This window comes from Balearica regulorum, chromosome 2 (genome assembly GCF_011004875.1).
Source record: "Balearica regulorum gibbericeps isolate bBalReg1 chromosome 2, bBalReg1.pri, whole genome shotgun sequence".
NCBI classification, from domain to species: Eukaryota; Metazoa; Chordata; class Aves; order Gruiformes; family Gruidae; genus Balearica; species Balearica regulorum.
In genome coordinates this window covers 4,487,294-4,508,990 of record NC_046185.1, presented here as the reverse complement: position 1 = coordinate 4,508,990, position 21,697 = coordinate 4,487,294, and the positions used below count along the sequence as shown (strand labels likewise).

The 21,697-nt window shown below is 43.3% G+C and overlaps 2 long non-coding RNA genes across 2 annotated transcripts in view; both read left to right on the top strand.

Moving 5' to 3' along the window:
• The window catches only part of LOC142600292 (uncharacterized), a 429,271-nt gene that overhangs the window by 135,448 nt on the left and 272,126 nt on the right, over positions 1-21,697 (top strand). The gene's annotated exons all lie outside the window — the stretch shown is intronic.
• Positions 1,212-16,671, top strand: LOC142600702 (uncharacterized). The gene is made up of 4 exons (XR_012834262.1): positions 1,212-1,396; positions 4,384-4,472; positions 11,482-11,577; positions 16,360-16,671. It is a non-coding gene; the product is annotated as an uncharacterized LOC142600702 (long non-coding RNA).

Sequence of the window (21,697 nt, the reverse complement as noted above, 5' to 3'; positions counted from 1 at the left end):
TTTTTATTGAACCAGTTTAAAAAGTATGACTGTTTAGCTTTATGACAGAATTATTGCATTGAATAAAGACTGCTTCAGGAATAGCGAGAGAGGAGTGTACCTAATTATGGATTTGTCTTTTTTAGAAAGAGTCAGACATTTCTTTCTCATGGATGTCTGCCTCTCTAGAAAGTTACCTGGCTGCTTCGGTACGCAGGAAGGGAAAGAGCCTTGTCAATCAGATGTGGATAATTTCTTACTATTTATTTAGAAACATATTTTTTGCACATCATAGTATTAACTTTGTAAGAGTATTACTTACCCACATAATACGTATACAGGATATTTCACTGTCAAAGAGTTTACAACTTAGAAGAAGCAGTGCAGTGTTAGGTCTTTTTTCTGCCATGAACTTCATGTAGGATTTAATGTCATTTAGTGTTTTGATGCTTCCAGTTCTAGTCTGTAAAATAGGCGTAGTAATTTAATAGCTCTGAGAAGATATTGGGAATTACAATTAGGAGAGGTTCAGAAAAGAGCTTGATGCTGCCTGAACATTGAAGACAAATTGCAAAAGCCAGAGTTTTTTCTCTTTCTTCAAACAGTTGTTTTCCCAACCCTCTTACCTGTATCTTAGAAAAAAACTCCTGCAGTTTCAGTGAAAGACTGGAGTTGTGCATATCGGAGAAGCAATGATTTCCTTACTGTTTTGTTTTGATGTTGCTAGATCAGCTCCTGCATTAGACTTTTTTTTTTTTTTTAAATCTGTTTATGTTGAGCTAGTTGCAGTCTGAGCTGCTTTGGTTTTTTCCCAAGCAGGTGCAACAAGTGTAGAGATATTTCAAGTTCCTGATGGTTATCCCAATGTTGTCTTTCACTGTGATTTAAATCAAATTAAATGCAACCAAAATGTAATAACAATAAGTAATAAATATGTAATGAATATGTAATAAAAAGATTAAGACATTTGAGAGATTTCATACTTAAAAAGCAAATTCTTGTCTGTAGAAGTACATATTGGTTCCCTTTGCTGTAATGAGAGGAGCCCCGCAAATTGTCTGAAAACAGAAACTCACAGATGTTGATGTCAAGAATAGAAACAAAGTCCATTGCTTCTAACCAGGTGTCAAGGAAAATCTTAATATCTGCAGAGAATATTGTTTTCCTTAAGTTCACATTGAAATCATATGTAAATATTCTGGGAAACAGGATATTTTGGGAATATTTATATATTTTGTCTTGTTGTGATTTAGTACGGAAAAAAACGCTCCTTGAGCATATCAAGATATTCCGGTGACCAGCTCAGAAACTCAGAAGCAGCTGCAGAGCCACCAGCTGAAGTGCCTGGGAAGGCACAAAGACCCGTATGCCGTTTGCAACACTTCTTCCAGGAATTAGCATCTGGGCTACTCGGCAGGTATACCTCCCCTTCCTATAGCAAGAGACCGCTTGTAGGCTTTAGTTTTATATGGTTATCTCTATACTTTAAAGAGCATCAGTCTCTGTTAATCTTTATAATGTTTCAGAAGTGAGAGTTCAAGAGTTAGAAGCTTTCTAATACATTTAAAAGCAATTGTCTTTGTTAAGGACCAAATTATACCAGCTGTTATAATATAATATGGTTTGTGCATATGTGTAAAATGCACATTGCAATAATGTTCTTATATGCATGTGCACGTGATTACAGTGTGCTAATGGGAAGGGAAAAATGCATATGGTAAATGTAAAGAGTTTATGTAAGTAGTGCAGAAAGTGAAATTTATTAGCACTAAATTAAAACAACAGTACATTTTAGAGAAGTTTTGAATTTAGCATGTTTTAAGTTGGCTAGTTATATACTAAATAGATTTCTAAAGAATTCCAAAATTTTTAGATAGAAAAAAGAACAACTTACTGAAAATCCCTTAGCGTACCCAGCTTCCAGTTCCATTTTCAGTTTGCCAAGCCATGCAGTTTTACTTAGCCATGTTATAAAGCTGAGACCGACCTTACAGATTTTTAAAATTAATTCTGAAGTTTTTGTTTAGTCAACCTCTGCCTTGAGAAGTACTCCGCAGGAAACAAAAATTAAAAATTCACCACATTCAATAGCAAGAGTAGTGTTATTTTTAAGCTATTGTGCTGAACAATGTCCCCTCAGTAAAAATAATACAAATACTAGACTATTGACCACAATAAATGAGGACTGTTTTAGAATCCATTAGGCTTGTGTTGTCTTCCTTACACTGCAGCTGTACTGTCAAGTATTAGAATTACTGAAAAGTCACCTGTGGAATATTTGATGTCCTTAAATACAGGCTTGGTGATGTTTATTTTTAGGTACATAGATCAACAATCCTTCATTATTTTGCCTTTTTGCTCTAAATTAAAGTATTTGTCTTGAATTTCAAGAGACATACTTGATACATTCATTCATGAGCTAAAATAAACTGAAGTGAGCCCACAGAGGAAGAGATTACTATAGGAGAAAGGCTTCTACTACTGTTAAACCAGCCAAATATTTGCAGTTTTGCAATGATTCATCCTTTTTCCTCTCTTGTTCAGCAGTATTTTGGAAGAGCAGACTAAGGAAGGAGCTAATGATACTCCTAGTCCAAGAGAAGATCAAGTCCTTTTTTGGTGATTAATTTTATCTGAACCAAACCCGTCGTTGCCATATTGTGGCCACAGAAGTGAACAGAACTGCCCCTATTCATCCCAAATGAGGAGCAAGCCCTTTCTCTGACATGTTTATTCATATTTTTTATTTATTTTAAAGTAAATTCTACTATTTAACATTCATCATTATTTCTATGAAAGGAAATACTCAAGCCTGGGGACTTATCCTGAGAAAAAGTGTGGCAACACATAGATTCAGACCATCCTGCAAAGAGCGAGGTTGGGACTGAAAGGAAGCTCGTGGTGCCCTGCTATCACCATCCACCTTGTGGCATGAGCCTGATCCTGAATTTGTCAAATTCAACCCCAAAACAGCTAACTTCCCAGTCCTACTCAAGGGTGTGTAGTAAACTAGTCATGAGTGAGAAACTTTCAGTCTCCACTGTACATTTGTCTGTGGTGTTATTTGTGTTTGCCTTTTTCCCCAAGTTGTACATTAGGTTAAACAATTCTTTTCTTTCACTTCCCTTCTTTTCTCATATTCTGTATCCACAGGCAGCAGCCAGTTCCCCTCTCTTGCTTTGAGATGTCTCCACCCTCTTAAATAACTCAGTTCCCCGTTCACTTTTGGATCCTCTCCCTTGAGCATCCACAATGCAAAAACATTAGTTCAGTCCCAGTTGTCTTTGGGACTCACTCAGATACTTCCCTCTGAAATAAAAACTAGATGTAGTGTTTCAGTTTGTTCACTTCAAAGACCACTCCCAGGGGATCGTACAAGGAGTACTATAGGTTTACCTCCCTTTGACCTATACAGTCCTCCAACGCCCTACTAAAAGGCTTTACACTCTCAAAAAAATTCAGTTAGCCCGTATGACAACAGACAAGAGCCCCAAGTAGATGCATCAATCTGCTCTAGAGAGGGTTTAGCTCTGAAAACCATGCACATTATAGAATCATAGAACAATTTGAGTTGGAAGAGGCCTTAAAGACCATCTAGTTCCAACCCCCTGCCATGAGTAGGGACACCCTCCACTAGACCAGGTTGCCCAAAGCCCCATCCAACCTGGCCTTGAACACTTCCAGTGGTGGGGCAAAGCACATCACTGCTTTGCACTTCCTTGTGCAGGGACAGGATCATTCGCTGTGCAGATACAATCCTTAGTATTCTCAGGCTTGCAGTTTTCCTGATGAAAGAGAGTCCCTTGGGCTGGGGTTTTAAGATGCTGGGTCCTCAACAGCAATAGTCAAAGTATTCTCCTTCCTTGCTTTTCACACCAGCCCTGTGCTATTACAACCATATCAGTAAAGTTGCTTGAGGGGGTGAGTTGGGAACTGGGCTGTGGAGCTTGTCTGGCTTAAAAAAACATGTTGGGGTTCTCAATCATTATACAGTTTTCTCAAACATAGTTAAAAGTGGTAAGATAAATGCATGCAAACATGCATATCAGTTGAGGAAGCCAGAAAGGAGGAAAAAAACTTGAAGTTTACTTCCATTTATTTACTTTTCCTGTTACCCAGAGTTAAATAGAAGCACCAGTTTCTAATAAAATAAAGGAATAGTCTCATTGCTGATCCAACTCTTCGTGTCTAAAAGCAAAAACACACTCAGACCTTTGTGTCCAGAATGCACTGAGGACAAATACTGCATACAAGCAATCGAGACCATGAGAGTCATTTCCAGAAAGACTGTTTTATCCACAGCTTCTACCTGTATGTTTCAATAATACCTGCACTTCTGTGATGTTTAAGGTTTAGCTAAATTGATAGTGGTCTCTGAAACTTAAGAAGGATTCCCATCTGCAGGCGCTCCAGGTGGTACCTCAACAGATAAAACATCCTGCTCAAGGTCAGAAAAATGACTTGGCGGCAAAGCTGGAAGAGAACTTTGAGAGGTGAGTTTAATACATACTGATGGCAGCCAGCTGCCTCGCTGCAGCTGTGCTCGGAGAACATTGATCTTATTCTTGTTGATATGAGTGAACTTCTCTAGACAAAGAATTACACATAAAACCAAACCATTTATCAACCGTTAAGAGAAGCGAACTGTAAAATGTGAGGCTGTCACAACTGTAATGCAGGCAGCAATTAGTAAGCACTAACGTGGTGATATTTTTCCTCTCCATCCTTGTTGCATGTTTCCATAAAGCTTTGGTCCTATGTAAAACTATTTGCTAGACTCTTAGCTTGGTAAGTGCATGTTCTGATTGCAGAGTATTTCAGCCTAAAACCCTCCCACCACCCACGCCTTTTTTAAAATTTATAATGCAAAAGTCTTTCCCTTTTGAGGTGCTCAACATGTTTCTGGATGTCCTAGCTTATACCTAAATCCCTAGAGGCCTGAAAAGAGGCATGTATAGCTTCAATACATACAGTGAAACATGAAAACTCTGCCTATAGTTAACTAAAACCAATGAGATATAAAAAACTTTTTTAAAAAGGCAAATCCAAAAGCCCGAGGTGTGAAGAGTAAAGTATAAATCCATACTCTTTTCCACCGTTCACCTATTCCCAACAGTACAGTAACAGTAAAGGGAAAGTAAAACGTTCAGCAAGGTGTCTTAGAGATCTTTGATTCCCCCAGCACTATATTAACTATCTGCTGGTGGCACTCAGAAGAGAATAAAACAAAATCATGTTTTGGCAAGTGCTCTAGCCACACCATCCAAGCCTCAGAAGGCAAAGGCAGGGACTGGGGGAATGAGGAACCGCCCACTGTAGAAGAAGATCAGGTTCAAGACCATCTAAGGAACCTGAAGGTGCACAAGTCCATGGGACCTGTTGAGATGCATCACCAGGTCCTGACGGAACTGGCAGATGAAGTTGCTAAGCCTCTCTCCATCATATTTGAGAAGACATCGCAGTCTGATGAAGTTCCTACTGACTGGAAAAGGTGAAACATAACCCCCATTTTTAAAAAGAGAAAAAAGGAAGACCTGGTGAACTACAGGCCGGTCAGTCTCACCTCCGTGCTTGGCAAGATGATGGAGCAGACCCTCCTGGAGACTATGCTCAGGCACATGGAAAATAAGGAGGTGATTGGTGACAGCCAACACGGCTTCACTACGGGCAAATTGTGCCCGACAAATTTGGCGGCCCTCTGCGATGGGGTCACAGAGGTCTCTAAATTGGAGAGACATGGATTGGATGGATGGACCACTCGGTGGATGAGGAATTGGCTGGATGGTCGCACTCAAAGAGTTGAGATCAATGGCTCAATGTCCAAGTGGAGAACGGTGACGAGTGACGTTCCTCAGAGGTCGGTACTGGGACCGGCACTGTTCAACATCTTTGTTGGCGACATGGACAGTGGGATCGAGTGCACCCTCAGCAAGTTTGCTGACGACACCAAGCTGTGTGGTGTGGTCGACACGCTGGAGGGAAGGGATGCCATCCAGAGGAACCTGGACAGGCTGGAGAGGTGGGCCAGTGCGAACTGCATGAAGTTCAACAAGGCCAAGTGCAAGGTCCTGCACATGGGTCGGCGCAATCCCAAGCACAACTACAGGCTGGGTAGGGAATGGATTGAGAGCAGCCCTGAGGAAAAGAACTTGGGGGTGTTGGCTGATGAGAAGCTCAAAGTGACCCAGCAATGTGTGCTTGCAGCCCAGAAAGCCAACCGTGTCCGAGGCTACATCAAAAGAAACATGGCCAGCAGGTCATGGGAGGTGATCCTGCCCCTCTACTCCACTCTCTTGAGAGCCCACCTGGAGTGCTGTGGTCAGCTCTGGAGGCCCTAGTACAGGAGAGACATGGAGCTGTTGGAGCGAGTCCAGAGGAGGCCAGGAAGCTGATCAAAGGGCTGGAGCACCTCTCCTATGAGGACAGGCTGAGAGAGTTGGGGTTGTTCAGCCTGGAGAAGAGAAGGCTCCAGGGAGATCTTATAGCAGCCTTCCAGTACCTGAAGGGACCTACAGGAAAGCTGGAGAGGGCCTGTTGACAAGGACATGGAGTGATAGCACAAGGGGTAATGGGTTTAAGCTGAAGGAGGGTCGATTTAGGTTAGGTATTAGGAAAAAATTCTTGACTGTGAGGGTGGTGAGGCACTGGAACAGGTTGCCCAGAGAGGTTGTGGCAGCCCCCTCCCTGGAAGTGTTTAAGACCAGGTTGGATGGGGCTTTGGGCAACCTGGTCTAGTGGAGGGTGTCCCTGCCCATGGCAGGGGGGTTGGAACTAGGTGATCTTTAAGGTCCTTTCCAGCCCAAACCAGTCTGTGATTCTATGGTCATAGTTTCCCTCAGATGGGCAAATATAACAATGACTACAGGAATGGGTAAGCAATGTTTCATCTGTCCACTGCCAGCTATAGTAGAGATACCCCATTCTTCTCTAACTATAGGTGACAGATGAGTCTTCTTGGCAGACCCATCAAAACCCATCCCACCTTGAGGTCATACAGGAGAATGTATCAAAATGAATAGATCATGAACTCTGGTGAAATACTTAAAAGGGTGAAAATGTATTTCTCCATGGCTGATCCTTGATTTTAAGTGATCTTGAAGTGCCTTTTTTCTTCATTCTTTCTTACAGAAGACCACAGGTAACTTCATCTCCCCTTCAGGGACCTGAACATATTAAAAGGTCATTGCTAGATGAAAATGAATATGCTTTTTTTAAAAAAAAGTATTTACCTCAGTTCCAAATCATGCCATCTTAAAGCTGTAACAAAAACATGCGCAGTTTACTTGTATGATTTTTGTTTATCATTTATCTTAGCATATTGAAAACCAGTCATTCTTCACCCATATAGTCACTTGTTCTTGCTAGTTTTATACTCATTGAAGCAGTAATAGTGCCAAAGCTTGCAAGGAAATATTTAAACACTAATTAACTTCTTAATTCTGTGTGTGGGCAGGCCCCTTGTTTCCCCTGGAGCACAACTGATTTTCGAGATATTTATTTGGGATTTCAGGGTGTTTGCATATTGTGTATGGCTCCCTGTGCATGTGTTGGTATGTGTGTGGGATGCCTCTGGCTGTATTTGCCTGCAGCTGAGCCTGCACAACATTCCCCCCAGAACAGGCAAGTTCTCCAATATGAAAGTTTAAAAAAAACCCAACCCTCTCTCTTATTTTATTTCTGTCACTAGTTAAAAAAGCAGCAAATTGCACAGCTATTCCATCAAGCCGTGTTACGGTGGCACAATAAATGCGCGTCGCTCCTTCTGCCTGCAGTGTGCTTGGGGAGATCGGTTTTCAGCATCTGTCCAACAGAAGGTCACCCTGGAGCAGTCACCCTCTATGGAGGTTTTCCTTCTCGATTTTTCCAATAAACAGATCTGCACGTGTTACTGCTAATGCTAATCTGATTTTCTCTGGGAGGTGGTTAAGCATGTGGCTAGACTTTGTATTAGCGGTTCCTAAAATTGTTTGTGTTTCCATACTCCCTTCCCATTCAGCTTCCTGTTCACAAGTCACTTCGGCTGTGGCACATAAGAAATGGCTGGAGAATAATATCGAGACTCTGAAACTGTGTGTAAAATTTATCCAGGCTGTGTGTTTCTGCGTGTTGCGTGTGAAGCCTTCAAGAAAGAAGTTCGTAATGTAAAACTCAGCCCTCAAAGCATTAAAAAATACTGGCATTAAGAGGAGCTTTTTAAATGATTTGTTTTGAACAACCACAGAAATGGCTCAGTAATGCAGTTTATAGTGTAGCCCTTTCTACCCTAAAGCTGCCTGGATGGAGCTGGGGTGAGATAAATCTTGTGCACACCTGTTTGTAGCGGCTTCTTCTCATCGTTACAGACCAGGGCACTTCCAGGGGAAGAAATAGGCCCCAGCTTTGTAGCTCGAAATCATGGAGAAGTCAGGGCCGTTCATGCATTGTTCAGGTGGAATTGCTGTCACCTAACTTCAGGTTGTGCTAGTTTTATTCCTTAGTATTTGGGGAAAGACGTAGGCAGTTTAGGGAGAAGGCGGCTAGGGGAGACGCCTACGCTGCAGACAGCTGAAGTTGGGAGAGATGAGTCCCACCTTTTGGGACTAAACCTTGTTTCCAGCCCCCAGGAATGCCAAGGTAACATTGAAGGACTTGTTGTTTCATGCCTGCCCGACGGGAGACTGGAGGCACATAAGAACAGATTAAATCAGCCCGCCTGGTGTTATCTTCTTCATATATTCCCCTCAGAGCAAGAGCAAGGTGCTGCATGGACCTTCACATTCTTCTGCTGCTGCAACCTCCATCACCCAGATGCTTCCAAGAACAGACGTGCCCTTTCGCAGGGGAGAAAAGACCCATCTGTGACTTTTAAATCAGTTTTCCCTTTGATTTGCTTCGGTCTGTATGATCTGTCATAACACTTCAGAAAGAACCGTGTATGTAACAGGTTTCCAACAATGATATGGGTAAAGCTGAGCATTAACCTTCAATGTTTTTTCTCCTCGTTACGTAGCACTTAATAGCGCATAGTTATACTCCCTGTGTGTTGAGAGAGCAGGAAATTACACAGTAAATGTTAGCAGAAGCTGACGTTTAGGGGTTTTTTAATCACTTGATAAACCCATGTAAATCCCATTAACGCTGAGAGGAGTTATATCTGTATACCAGGGGAAAAAAAAAGAGACCATTTGCTCTTGAGTGCATGTTACTAATTAAAAATTTAAGAGCATATAGTACATAATTATACTGGACAGTAGGTTGATACTCCTGAATGAAAAATGCCAGATGAGCTGAAATGCTTATACTGAACAGAGAAACCCTGGCTGCCGCTGTGCAGAGAGCCTGTGTATTTTCCGTGAATAGTCCCAGTATTCCCTGCTCAGGCTTGTTTTACAGTTGGGGGCTGACGGAAATGGGCATATCGCCGTCTGTGACCTTGGCCAGGACCTGCAGGGCAGAAAACAATGCAGGGAAAGACAAGAGGACAAGCCTTGGCACCTACAAGCCGGTTTCACATCCTCTGCTGAACTTATTTCTGGCAGTATTTTACTTGCCAATGCAAGCAGCAGGCAACGTCTTAATCTCCACCTTTCTCACCATACGACAGCCTGTCGCAACCATCAGAAAAGCTCAGGTTTAAGGCGGGTTGCTCTTCTGGGAAGAGCCCAGTGCCAGCGTACTCTAAATGCCCGTTGTTACCCAGCCTCCAGAGCGGTTTCAGAAATATATGACTTGCAGGAAGGGCGTCACCTTCCTATGAGCAAGAAGGCACCAGCCACTGCTATGGTCCAGACAGGATGCTCATGGAGTTCCTAATTTGGGGGAGAAAACACAAATCTATACCTTCTGCTTCCTATGTAATTGCATTTTATTTCACAGGACTGTCTTAGAGATGTGTCGGAGTTAATATAAGTAGCCAGTAACCTTCATTAAAGACACAGATAATTGAAGCAACAGTAGGAACTACACAGAAGAGTTGTCTGTCCCTGCCCAAACACATGTGCAGGACATATGGATGGAGAATGGCTTCCATGCAGCTGAAAAAGAAGCCCCAGCCCCTGGCACAAAGATGATAAGCACAGCCCCGAGGAAAAGGACTGTGAAAGAGATTTTTCATTATTTGATTCTTCTCAAAGTTAAAGAAAACAGACTTCCAAATTCTTTGTAAATAAAGAACATGGGACCAAAGAAGTACCCAGCTCTGCTGCAGGTTGCACATCTACCTAGAAAAAAACTCACAAGGAAATAGAGCTTCATATTTAAGTTAATATGTTCCTGACAACCATTACATTTTATGGCAAGATGAAACTGCTAGAACTAAGCCCATGGGCAGGTGCACAGCCCAACTTTTTAGTGCAACTGTCAGCTTATTCCCATTTCCTTATAATCCTTCTATGGTTTCAGAAAGCCCCAGCAACACACAAAAAAAAATCAACCTTTAAAGTTTCTGTCATGTGATTTACTCATATAGCCACTGCTGTTTTGAATTTCACATCTATTCTTGAAGTGAAAGTTGAGCTGATCTTTTTTTTTTATGATAAAAGAGCAGCCACTGAATTAATAACAGGTCAGTATGACATATATTAGAGCGTGGTTTGGCATTTCTGTTGAGAATCTCCTGTCATCTTCACCACCACCCACAAATGCCATAGCAACCACATTGCAAAGGGGCTAAACTGCATGCACAGTTTAATGTGCCGTTAAATGAATGCACTTCTTGTTTTACTATTGTGATGATGAATTCATTTCAGCTGCAGTCAGTGATTAATAGAAAGCTTAGTTCCCACTGAAGAGAAAATAAATAAACAAACAGCTCAGATTTTGCCTTTTTGGAATTTAGCGGTTATGTAGAATTCAGCTGTGTGGGCAATTAACTAAAAGGACCTCAAATTATATGTTGCACTTACTTACACTTGCACATAAGCTTTTAGAAGTGCCATAAGAAAGTAGTCTTTACGGTGAACACAAGGTTCAACCAGAAGAAGCAACAGTTTGTTGAGACCTTAATACTGAACAATACTTGTTTATTCACCAGTGTTTGAATATTTAAGTAGCTCATGCAATTATTCTTAAGTATAATGGCCTGAGCTTCAGCAATGTTTTGTAAAGCTTGTGCAAGTCAATAATTTGCTGCAATTAAAAATATGCAGCTAGCATTGTGATTGCTTGCAAAATACAGGAGCATTGTTTTTAACACATTCTTTTAAAGTTTGCTAACGCATCCAGCTTGTTCTTCATCATGTACTTTCTTCACAGCTTGTTCCCCCATGAAAAGCTACTTCCAACGGTGTGGGCTTTTCTCAAACACTGCCATGGTCCCACTCTGTTACACCCACTTCCAACTTCCCTGTATCCCGGCGTATCACTTCCAGGCATTAATTATTCCATACTCCTTGTAGGAATCATTAGTCAAATATTTCACTCAAAACACTGGCTTACATATTGACCATAGACAGCTCTAAATCCCAGAACAAATTGTTCCTGTTACATATTCACCAGTTATTTTTCTTGTCTTTGTTCTTCCAGCCATCTCCCAGTAGAGCTGAAGAAGAAAACCCACACACGCAAAGGGAGGGACTACGCTAAAGGCAGTATCTGCAGCCAGATGGAGTCAGTCTGATGGTAACCACCCCTTTCTGACCTTTGTTTAACTGTCACATTTGGCTACTGGCCTTTGAAGTGATGGGATAAGAGGTCTCCAAAAGGGGCAGGTGAGATGATGGAAATAAATGCTGCTGAGGTATCAATCCAGCAGGAGGGTACGGTGAGATATGGATCATAATTTTTTTAATGTCTTTCTTGTGTACAGCATTCCAAAGTGTTGCTGCTCTCCAGCCTTTCCATTCTTCTACTGCTCAAACTGGTCAAGGCATAATCCTTCCTTCATTTTGGGGGAAAAGGCACAGCAGTTTTCTTGACTGAGCCTTCTATCTTTGTCTCTTGTTTTAGCTGCTTCTCTCTTTGGAGATTAGATGAGAGCTTTGAAAGTGCTTGTTCTGAGACAGGCAGTGCCACCAGATTCAAATCTCTCAAACAATGCAACATTTCTTTGGCATTGGGATCAGAACAGAGACAAAAACCACAGAATGAAAACAGAGCTGGAGGATCCCAGACCCAAATTCTTTGGTCACATTCGCATTCAAAAGCCGGTGCGCAACAGGCTCCGAGTCCCCGGCTTGACTAGATGGGAGGACCTGTCAGAGCGTGCCATAGCTCTTGGTTGGACCAGGCACCTGGATTTCTCTTTGAGACAATGGTTGGTGTCTTCCCCTTTATCTTGATGCACAAGGTTTTTTTCCATCTTACTTTCTCCTGCCCAGTCCTGCTGAGGAGGGGAGTGATAGAGCGGCTTGGTGGGCACCTGGTGTCCAGCCAGGGTCAACCCACCACACCCTCCTGTGGTGGCAGGACATGGCCAAGGCATGTACCTGGTATGGAAACTCACACCAAGTCTGGTAGCACAGGACATTTCTGTTTCCTAGACTGAAGACAACTTCTGATATTGGATTTCTCTCTGGAGGCTCTTGGATCAGCATCCAGCCACCCCTGAGCTTTGACTAGCTAAATAGACTAAGCTCCTTAAATGTCTCCCTGCAAGCCATCTTTCTCAGGCTTGTGTACATTCTTGTGTCTCTTGAATTATCTCCAGCTTTTCGACCTCCTGCTTGCTTTGTGGACACAAGAGCACAATGCGCCGGCAGCAGTTTCGGGAGAGGGGGAATACTCAGACAACATAACCTTCCTCTTCTCCCTGGATTTCCTCTGCTTATATATACAGATTGGGTCAGTTCATGGACAACTGATTACTCACTATGACTTGCAACCCTTTTTTGATCATGGCTTTCTAGTGTAGAACTGCTGCAGCCCCCACCAGGAATGTATCTTCTTTCTCCACTCTTGTGACTTAACTTGGTTGTACTTGCTTACCTTCAGAATACCAATCACCCATTTGTATCAGTGACCCGTATTCCTTCTTTTTACCATTTTCCCAGCCTTTTTCATCTGAAAAAATTGTTGATAATGATTTAAAGGGGTTTTTTCCTAAGTTGTTGATAAAATACAATAGCGTAGAGCCAAGAACCAGTCTCCATGGTATGCCTCCAAACACACACCCAAAGACAATTTCTCTGGTTATAATTATATGAGAGCTGAAGTTAGCCAATTCTTAATCCATTTAATGTGTTCTACAGTGGTTTTGTATTGTTTTAGTTACTTCATCAAAATGCTCTACTGTTACAAGGCACATTTCTTACAGAAGCCTAACATCAATTCCCTCATCAGCTGAACTTGTAATCTAATGCATTAAAAATGGTGTAATGGGAGATACCTGCCCCACTACACAACAGCGTAGTGCAGAGAGACCCAAAACAGCGTTAAACTGCCTTGTTTGGGTATCAGTAGCAAGGTGGGTGCACCAGTACGACACTTTATAAATTATCTTTGCCCCCTGCTCTCCCCTGCAGCCTTGCTCTTGGCAAGGTGAAAAGCTGCTGCAGATGGTGCTGGAGTTTCAGGCTCTCTCTTCGGAAGCCGGTTATATGATCCACTAAGCAACATCCTGGAGAAGAGTCTGTTTTCCCAGGACTAATGCCATCCCTTTGTAACCGGAGACTCTCTTGTTTATAATTCCATAAAGGATTTGTAAGTAGAAGGTGTTTAAAAAAATTTCTGGTGTGTTGGAGGTAACCTCAGCCTTCCGTTTGGCTATCAACAAAGTGCGGCACCTCTCTGGTTTCTCGAGCACTTGGATGGCAACACGGGCAGACTGAAAATTTGAGGCAGGATGTTTATTTTCTTCTCCCGGAGTGTTTGGTGTGATTCTTATCAGGGAACGAGGTTGATCAGACTGTCTTTCTTTTTTCCAGCTATAGCAGCATCTAACATGATATGCTCCTAATATATTTGCCCTGCTAGAGATGAACGGAGTAGGGTTTAGGTCACCGTATTTATCTTTCGTTACCTTTATACGGTGTGGTGTATATATATATACTTACTACTACTAAAAGTAGTCATTTTCTTGGATGCAAAGAGGGCAATTCAAAGAGTTGTCCTTTTCAAAGACACCTTTCGAACTCAGAGAAGGGACCTGGGGAATATGCTAGTCAGTTGTGCGAATGGAAATTCAAGCATTTGCAATAGAATCATAGAATCATAGAATGGTTTGGGTTGGAAGGGACCTCAAAGATCATCTAGTTCCAACGCCCCTGCCATGGGCAGGGACACCCTCCACTAGACCAGGTTGCCCAAAGCCCCATCCAACCTGGTCTTAAACACTTCCAGGGAGGGGGCTGCCACAGCTTCTCTGGGCAACCTGGTCCAGTGCCTCACCACTCTAACAGTAAAGAATTTCTTTCTAACATCTAATCTAAATCAACCCTCCTTCAGTTCAAACCCATTACCCCTTGTCCTGTCACTCCATGCCCTTGTAAACAGTCCCTCTCCATCGTTCCTGTAGGCCCCTTCAGGTACTGGTAAGCTGCAATTAGATCTCCCCGGAGCCTTCTCTTCTCCAGGCTGAACAACCCCAACTCTCTCAGCCTGTCCTCATAGCAGAGGTGCTCCAGCCCTCTGATCAGCTTCGTGGCCTCCTCTGGACTCACTCCAACAGCTCCATGTCTCTCCTGTACTGGGGCCCCCAGAGCTGGACGCAGTACTCCAGGTGGGGTCTCACAAGAGTGGAGTAGAGGGGCAGGATCACCTCCCTCGACCTGCTGGTCACACCTCTTTTTGATGCAGCCCAGGACATGGTTGGCTTTCTGGGCTGCAAGCACACACTGCCGGCTCCTGTTGAGCTTCTCATCAATCAATACCCCCAAGTCTTTCTCCTCGGGGCTGCTCTCAATCCATTCCCTACCCAGCCTATAGTCGTGCTTGGGATTGCCCCAACCCACGTGCAGGACCTTGCACTTGGCCTTGTTGAACTTCATGCGGTTCGCACTGGCCCACCTCTCCAGCCTGTCAAGGTCCCTCTGGATGGCATCCCTTCCCTCCAGCGTGTCAACCACACCACACAGCTTGGTGTCGCCAACAAAGATGTTGAACACAGTGTTGTCGCCAACACTGTCCATGTCGCCAACAAAGATGTTGAACAGTGCCGGTCCCAGTACTGACCCCAAGGGACGCCACGCGTCACCGTTCTCCACTTGGGAGCCTCAGATCTCCTAACTTCTCCAAAAGGTAGACAACGCATAAATTATGTATGCACACAAAATTAAACAATTGTAATCTGGATTTAGATTTGGGAATGAACAGGATGTTAATGAGATAATGTCTAGGCATGATACGGTCTCACTTCTTGGCATAAGACTGCATAATAATGTCTTCTACACTGTCTATTTGAAAGGGCGAAATCTAATGATACCTTTTCCCTATTCCATACCTATTTATTTCTATACAATTATCAGGATTAGATTATTTATAATGTCAACATTTCTTGGTGTACATAAATTCCAATTTAATGCTTATAAATAACTTAAATGTAAAGCTTAAAGGACAATGAGAAAACAGGAAACACTGGGGCAGAGGGAGGTTAACTTATCAAGGGCAACGCTGTTGCGCTGGAAACTTTATCTGCTGCCTAAAATGGACTCGTTTGCCGTGAAGTCCAATAACGCTTTCAGGTTCAGTTTGATTGCCAAAGCGGGGATTATTCAGCAGCAACAGCCAGAACAAAAAACATTACAAGAATAAAATAGGAAGGCAAAATCTCTGCAACTGGGCTTTAATTCATGCTAATATGCACGAGAATGCAATTAGGGGAGGCTCTGAATTGCAGGAATGCATGCCCGATGACATGCAAATCTCATTTCAACAGGGGCAGCCACCCGAAGCGAGGTAGTTAATAGATTATCTGAGTTCTTATCATGCAGCAAACTATTTGGGGTGGAGTTCATTAATATAAATAAACGAAAAGGAACATCAGCTCTGAAAGGATGAGTGGGTGAGTCAGTTATGAGACGGAGCAAATCCTCTGCTGCTAATATTCTCACTGCGACCACCTGTAGCTGCCTTTGCTGTTCGGAGAGTTCGGCCCTGCTGAGAGCAGGAAGCGTGAGGCAGAAATTCGGTCTGAGCTGCATTTTTTCCCTCCCTTGATCTGCAGAAGGGATTGAAAAAAATTGTTGCTGCTGCTAATCGTTAATCACTCTGAAAACAAACCTGGCCTTGCAGAACTAACTGTGCAATCAGAGCACTGGGGAAATTAGAGAGGGGAAGAAAGTATTCAGATGGTTTCTAGATGTTCAGATGTCTCTAATTTGGGGTTTCCCATATTTTGCTTGTGTGATTATTTTGTAGTCTCATAAATTACACTGCTAGGAAGCTTTTCTTTTTGCACAATCTGCATTTTCCTTTGGACAATTACATCCAAATGCTTCAATTTATTATTCCTTGCTCACTTCTGAGTGTAATGGTGTCCTTCTAATGTCCTGTCTATCTGCTGATTCCATCTACTCCAGACGAGAATGAATGAACCTCCATTGTGGTACCTCTCACAGGAGAAAAGTCCCGGTCGTAAAGCCTCCACGCTCACCACCAGCACCGAAGCCTCTTGACCTTCACTGGGACAGGCAGGGAGCTCTGTAGAAAGCAGAAGGTCCCAGTATGAACTGATGAATGCGAATTGAAGGATGCCAGTTAGATGTTGAAGTTTCTCTCTGTACCGTTGGCTCTTTGCACGCTTTGTATACTTTGTGTTCTGTGATTCCTCTGTGAAAGTGTCACTTAATTGGAGCATGAGGTTCGATTTGCTGATCCCTATCGAGGCTCCTGAAAATGGATGGAAAAATGCCCCAGTGATGCTGGGAAATGTCCGCGATGCAGTTTGCGTACGGCATGATTCTGTTTCGGTCCCACATTTTCTGTTAGAGGGAAGGTGGCTGGAAGTCCTTCCAGACCCACCTTCAGGACATGCTCCTCGCCTCCACCCTCCGTTTCAGGCTCTTTCACTCTCTGAGATTTTCCAAAGCTGCAAAAGCATATCCTGGCAACTGAATTTTCCTGACACATTCTCAGCTAAAACTCCTGAATCATCTTTTTTAAGGTTTCTTTAGCTGTCATTTTTATACAGACATGCATCTTTTTTAGTTTCTCCTTTGGGTCTTTGCACTGGTGTGGTGTTGCAGGACTGCTGGTTGCAAGGAAGGAGTGGCTGGCGTGAGTGCGCATGAAGGAAACGGAGAGGAACACTGGAGAGGAAATAAAGGTGAACAATCACATGGACCTTGCAAGCATGTTGGAACACAATAAAACATAAGACGGTTTCAGTTTTGGCAGTGAGGGAGTAACGTTGTTTAAACGAGGACACTCAAAGACCATCCAAATAATTTCCAGAGATGAGAAAGATGATCCTATGGTCTGCTTTGCAGATTGGACATGCCTTGTGTCTAGCAGCAAACCCTCCCTTGTGTGTAGTATCTGGCAGGTGAGTTGCTCCCTGCAGTGGGCTGTGTGTGGGATTTTCCCAGCTGAAACTTTGAAGCTGGCTGTTTCGCACGTTCTGCGATGTGGTGATGTATGTTTATAATTTGTGAAGCACCTCGGGGTGAAAGGCCTTCTGTAAATGCTGTTATTCATCAAGAAATAACTGGGCCCGTCCTTTAAATGTTAGCTGGCATCATTCCCAAACCCCACTGCCACATTCAACTGTTTATTATTTTTACTACAGCAGTGCCGAAGGATGAAATGAGAGTGGGGGTCCCTTATGCTAAACGCTATGCGAATATAAATGTCATCTTCTCAATGACAAGAGAGGAAAAGGCTGTGGGAAGGGAAATGTTTTATATGCTGGGCCTGAGATTCTTTCTTTCCCAGCTCAGCAAGGATTGTTGGAGGGCAGAAGGTCTCTACATTTGTCCTCAGACTTAACCTAAAAGTAGGCGCCTACAATGAGAACAGCCCCATCCAAGCATCTGGAGTCCCCTTTTCACTGATGGGGGCAAAGACTCATCCTGGGGGCAGTTCACCCGAGCTGGTTCAGACACCAAACTTAAGATGAGATGAACCTCATCCTTCATGAACCTGCTTCTCTCCACTGATTAAAAGGGCAAATCATAAAGTGTAGACACTTATAGATGAGTTGAACTTGGCCATTGCAGGTTGGGATGACAACCCAGGGGGAGAGACTGGGTGCTACTTGTGGGCAAATCCCACTACAATCATTCTGTAGAAGTGGAAAGGTCACTTGAGATGTGTTGCCTCGACCTCAGGGCTGAGCCACGCATCAATCTCCAAGACCGTTCCTTTTTCCTTTGCTTTACAGGAAATAAAGCAACCAAAGAAGATACGAACCCTCCCAGCTAAAAGTAGTAGTGTAATGGTGGGAATATGTACGTCCAACCAGAGTGGGACAAGTAGAAATACTGTAGTGAATTAGATGTTGTGCATCTGACAAGAGACTAGTCAAAGCTGCAACAAACCTCCTTTTATCCCCACAGGAATGTAGCATGTCTTATAGGATGCCAAGGACAGTATTCATGTTAAAAACAAACAAAAAAGGTCTTCTGTTTGAAATTAATACTGTTAGTGCCTTGCATAGGGATTTGGTCTCTCTTGGGCTTTTGGGCTGCAGCTCTCTCTGCGTTAGTTCCAAGGCAATTAGTATCCTTGGTAGAAGTGCACCTGCTTACAAGCCATGACGGACCATTATGGATTTAATTCAGATGATTAGCTAAAATCCAGCTTCCGGAGCCGGCAGTTTGAGGCTGGAACTTGTGCACGAACAGAAGTGCCTGTGGCTTCCCTGCTTCCTGGCTCCTATTGACTCAGAAAGGCTCCGGCAGAGCCTCTCCTCCTTTTGGCATTTTAACGTCCGATTTTGGCAGGACTCCACCGTATCGGTGGTGTATAAAAATACAGAATAAACCGAACATAACAGAAGGAAATAATTTTGATCAGAACACAAGCCCCTCCCAACGAAACCACTGGGACAGCTTGTTTAAAGATCTCACCTCCAAACCCGTCTCTGCTGCCCATTCCTTTGGGTTTCACGCATGTGCAAATCTTTCGCTGAGACCAGTTTCTTTTGAGCTGAGCCCAAGCTTTTAGCAGCCGGTTGGGGAAAAACAGAGATATTCTTCCTGCTTGCACTGAGGTTTGCTTTGGGGAGTTAGTCAGTAATGATCTCCACAGTCCAAAATATCCTGGAACTGTCTTCTCTAGAATAACACCGCATTGTGATGGTTGGAGAGTGCTCCATGTCCCTGTCAGCGTATGATTGTGCTGAGTTTCACAGCTTGATATGAAAGAATTTATTTTCTTTAGGTCTGGGCTAAATAATTGCAGTGAGATTTTAACTCTTCCTGAGCTGGTTGAGGGTCTCCAATATGTTTTGCTCTGCCAAGGGGGAACCGCTCCCCACCAGGGAGAGGAATCCCAGTACATGGTGCAGTGCTGGTTTGAATTGGTCCCATTTTCTTCTTGCTCTGGGTATGAAGAGTGTTTTTGGAGACTTTGAGGAAGTTTTGATTATTTCAGGAATGGTCGGCTCCTACTCATGGACTAATTACCGCTACACTTCCTCCCTGACCTGGACCAAAAAGCTGCCATGGGTAAGGTGGTGTTTTGTACCACCGTGTATGTCTTTCCATCTCTAAATCCCGTGAACCCGCCAGTGCTCAGCTTTGTGAGCAAATGCCACCGCAGATGCACTGCACAGGGTGGATCGACAGTGACAGACTTGCCCTGCTAGCCGTTAGCTTTCCAGCGCTAAGATTTGTCGCGTCAGTAAAAAGTGACATAACCTTATTTTCCCGTTATAGTCATTTATTCTTTGGACTCTGTGCTGATATTAAAAGCACCCAACAACCAAATGTAAACACACCCTCTGACTCAGTCATGGTGTACTTTAAAAGACACAACCTATAAACATCCTTTCCTGCTTCGGTCCAAACAAAGGCAAAGGGCCTTCCTCCGAGCAGGACGCTGTAAGGTTGACTTTGAACGTCTTCTGCAGATGTTGTAGAGTCTTCTGCAGCTCTCTACCTCTATCCTACTTCTTACACGACTTTTATTTATTATTGCCCAGATGACTGACCGACAGACAATGCTTAGTAGCGTTCCTCCCTCACGCTGCCTGGCGTAGCACGGCAGGGGCAGCTGTTTGCCTAAAATCACCTACCAAAATGGGACCGGCAAATTTGTTTTACCCATGGAGGCAGATCACGTGCCCAAGCAAATTGTCTAATTTCCATTATCAAGGCTTGACATTCAATGGCCATATGAACATTTTTCCTTCATTTTTCACATTTCTGAGGAAAGTGGGCAATGACAGGAATGCTTGTGAATTAAAAGAAGTTTGATATAATTGCCAAAATGGATTGAGAGGAGGCTGACATATGACTGGAGCATTAAAACTGCTGACTACAACCTGTGTATGAACAGTAGTATGTGCCCAAGAGAAAAGGCTGAGTGGGACAGTACGGGAAGGAGACTGTGACTCGTTTAGCTGTTAAATATAGAGATATTAAAGCTCTAACGAACAAAGTTAGGGGATGCAGCGAGGGGTGAGCGTGCGTGTGCCTGTAAAGGGGATTACAGACCACGGGCTCACATTAAGAGATGAGTTGCTCCTGGAGCTTTTATCTGTAATATATGGAAAGAAATACCGGGTAATGGGAGATTTCAATCATAAAGATGTATGCTGGAAGTCTCATATAACCAGAAATAAATCTCTTTGAAGTTTCTCAAATGATGCGTGATCATTTTCTAGCCCAGAAGATATTACACCCAACACGAGATAACAGTATTTCAGTTTTCATTCTGACAGATTGGTCTGTGCGTTGGAAGCTGACGGTATCTTAGGAACATATGGCTGGGACTCCGTTTCAATAGTGGCAGAGGATGGACCGACGCAGTAATGAATATATTGGGTAATTCAGAAGGGATAATTTCCTAGAACTGAAGCAGAATGTGAAAGAGTGAAAGTTGGGCTTTCTATAAGAGGATTTTACCAGCTGACCAACCACCTTGATTTCACAGTGATGCGAGAGGACAATTTTGATTAAAAACCCATCCCTGTAAAAAATACAGAAGCTTAGCTATAAGAAAACTGACATTAACTAGAAAGCTGCTTAAGGCCTAGAACTGTTTTAAAGCCTATAATCGTGGGAAAGGGGTTTCTAATCGAGGTAATAGGTAATGGAGCTAACTGACCATGGCAATGTACAATGCTGCTACGTTCCTTGTACAGTCCCTACCCAACCGGACAATAGGCCCGGGAATATTAATCTTATGAAGTAAGTTGTTATGGACAAGTGTATCCACAGCGAGGATACTGCGCATGCCTGCAAGAAGAGGGTCATCCAGCGAACACGGGTGCGAGACCACTGACGACCACCAGAGACCCCTGAGGACCACCGCCTCAAATCACTGAGCATGCGTGACGGGGAGGAGAATATGGAAATGGATTCCAAGAAATGATTATCGTAGGACTGCCTTTTCTCGGAAAAATAATGAATATGTATATTTTGATTCTATATAACCTGTGTGTTGATAATCACCTGCATGCACGTTTGATGGAGCTGTTTCCCCCGTGCATCCAGCGCTGCAATAAAGCAAACCTAGGGTAACTCACATCTGGTAGATTTTCTTTAACATCCCACTAAAAAGGCAGAATCACACAGTATGAGATTATTGACTTAATAAGCTGATTGGAACAAATAAAATCTACCTTAAAGCAGACAGATGCAAAGTTAGACATGAGAGCAGCCACCCTGCCAGGGCAGGGCAGGACGGAGGGCAGCGC